Here is a 2,228-nt window from a genome sequence, read left to right as displayed (position 1 = left end):
GTTGATTTAATTAAGAAGTTAATTAGAGAACATAAGATTTAGAACCTAAAAGATCTGAAAAGAGTTAGGTTAATTTATAATCTGTCATTCATATTGAGATAAGGATAGCAATTAGGTATTAACATAGGTAGCTTATCAACAGGATTCACCTCCCTAATCTCTCATCTTGATTAATCGTCGTCTATTTTCTCTTTACTTTTCTGAGTTATTTACCTTTAAATTGCATATTTATTATTTTACCAAATAGAATCATAAGTATAGTTTAGTAGTACTTAATCCAATTCCATGTGGTTCGACCTCACTTGCGTGAGATACTACTTGATACGTACACTTGCGTAATAAACAGAATTTTCGTAACAAGTTTTTGGCGCCGTTGCCGGGGAATTGTTTAAAGATTAATATTACACAAAATTATACTAACTTCTACTTTGGTATATTTTCTCTTGCTTATTTTTCTAACCTTTTTCTTGCAATATTTTCGTGATCTATTTCAGGAATCATAAGTGTATGCGCCGTCAAGGACAAGCTGTGATATTACCAGTTGATCCCGAAATCGAGAAAACTTGTAAGAGAAACTGAAAGAACAAGAGGCAAGAGGGAGTTTCAGCAACTGCTGAAACTTCAGACATCATGGCTGCGAATGCTACAAACAATGGAGGCAATAACGGTAACAATGGTGGCGCAGTAGAAGATCAAGCTAATGGTCGCAGCTTGAGAGATTACATTCTCCCTACTCTGACCGGAGTGCAGTCGTGTATCAGGCCACCGGCAGTGGATGCAAATAACTTTGAGATCAAACCTGCCATACTTCAGATGGTGCAGTCTTCAGTTCAGTTTGGTGGCCTCCCTTCTAAAGATCCTAACCTGCATCTCTCTAACTTCATGGAACTTTGTGAAACCTTTAAAGTTAATGGAGTTAGTGATGATGCCATTCGACTGAGACTGTTCCCATTCTCTCTTAGAGAACGAGCCAAGAGTTGGCTAAACTCCTTGCCACCCAACTCTATTGCCACTTGGAATGATCTGGCAACGAAATTCTTGTCAAAGTTCTTTCCTCCAGCCAAGTCTGCAAAGCTGAGAGGAGAAATCAATAACTTTTGCCAACAAGATAATGAATCTCTCCATGAGGCTTGTGAGAGGTTTAAAGATCTGATCAGAAAATGCCCTCACCATGGTATAGAGAAGTGGATGCTGGTCCACAACTTCTACAACGGGTTGGTAGGAAACACAAGAACTTTAATAGATGCAGCAGCTGGAGGAGCCTTTTATGAGGAAGAGTGCTAATGAGGCTTATGATCTATTGGAGGAGATGGCTCTAAACAATCAACAGTGGCCAACTGAGAGGAGTCAATCAAAGAAGGTAGCTGGTGTGTTAGAGGTTGATGCCATCACAAAGTTGACAGCACAGGTTGAGGCATTGACAAAGATAATTGCAGGGCAAGCTAAACAAGCCCAAGTTGTGTGTGAGTTATGTGGGGGAAGCCATCACTTTTCAGAATGTCAAGCTGATGTGGATGATTTGCCAATGGATGAAGCTAAGGCCATTGGAAACTATTCACTAGGCCGGAACATAAAAACCGCTAAACCGTGGGAACCGCCTAACCCATTAGAATCCGCCCGCATGGAAACCGCCCATTAAAAAACCGCAAAAATTGGGTTGGGTTGAGTTTTAACCCGTTGATTGGCGGGCGGGTACGGGTTAGCCTAAAAGGAGCGGGTCCAACCCGTACCCGTTATTTATTATTATATATATATTTTAAAAAAATTTATTCCTAAGGCTGCCTAAAACAAAAAAAAAAAAAAAAAAAAAAAAAAAAAAAAAAAACCTAAAACTAATTGTCGCACTATGTGTGAAAATAAATAATTGCCTTATAGTTATTTAGATGGTGGCTTTAACTTGTGATAGTAAACCAAACCAAAGCTTCAATTTTGGTGATAATATAGTATACCACAGGTTGTATTTGTATGGGGGAAGGGAGGGAGATATTTTTTTGCTGAGTAAAATTTACATATGTTGTTTAAGCAAAAAGTGGAGTCTATACTTGTGGCAATATACTTTGGAAGTTTTGATTTTTAAGCAACCCAAACCGCCCAAAAAACCGCATAAAACCGCCCAACCCAAACTTTTATTGGGCAGGTATGGGTTGTGATTTTAAAAAACCGCCAAATAAAAAAACCGCCAAACTGCCCAAAAACCGCCCAACCCAACCCATGTGCAGGCCTACTAT

The 2,228-nt window shown here is 39.1% G+C and overlaps 1 non-coding gene across 1 annotated transcript; it reads right to left on the bottom strand.

Annotated features, from left to right (window-relative positions):
- Positions 1-1,071: 1,071 nt before the first annotated feature.
- Positions 1,072-1,178, bottom strand: LOC133030716 (small nucleolar RNA R71). Its single transcript, XR_009684265.1, has one exon. It is a non-coding gene; the product is annotated as a small nucleolar RNA R71 (small nucleolar RNA).
- Positions 1,179-2,228: the final 1,050 nt, after the last annotated feature.

This window comes from Cannabis sativa, chromosome 8 (assembly GCF_029168945.1).
Source record: "Cannabis sativa cultivar Pink pepper isolate KNU-18-1 chromosome 8, ASM2916894v1, whole genome shotgun sequence".
Taxonomy (NCBI): domain Eukaryota; kingdom Viridiplantae; phylum Streptophyta; class Magnoliopsida; order Rosales; family Cannabaceae; genus Cannabis; species Cannabis sativa.
The sequence above is the reverse complement of the archived record's forward strand: the minus strand, read 5'-3'. Positions and strand labels throughout refer to the sequence as shown.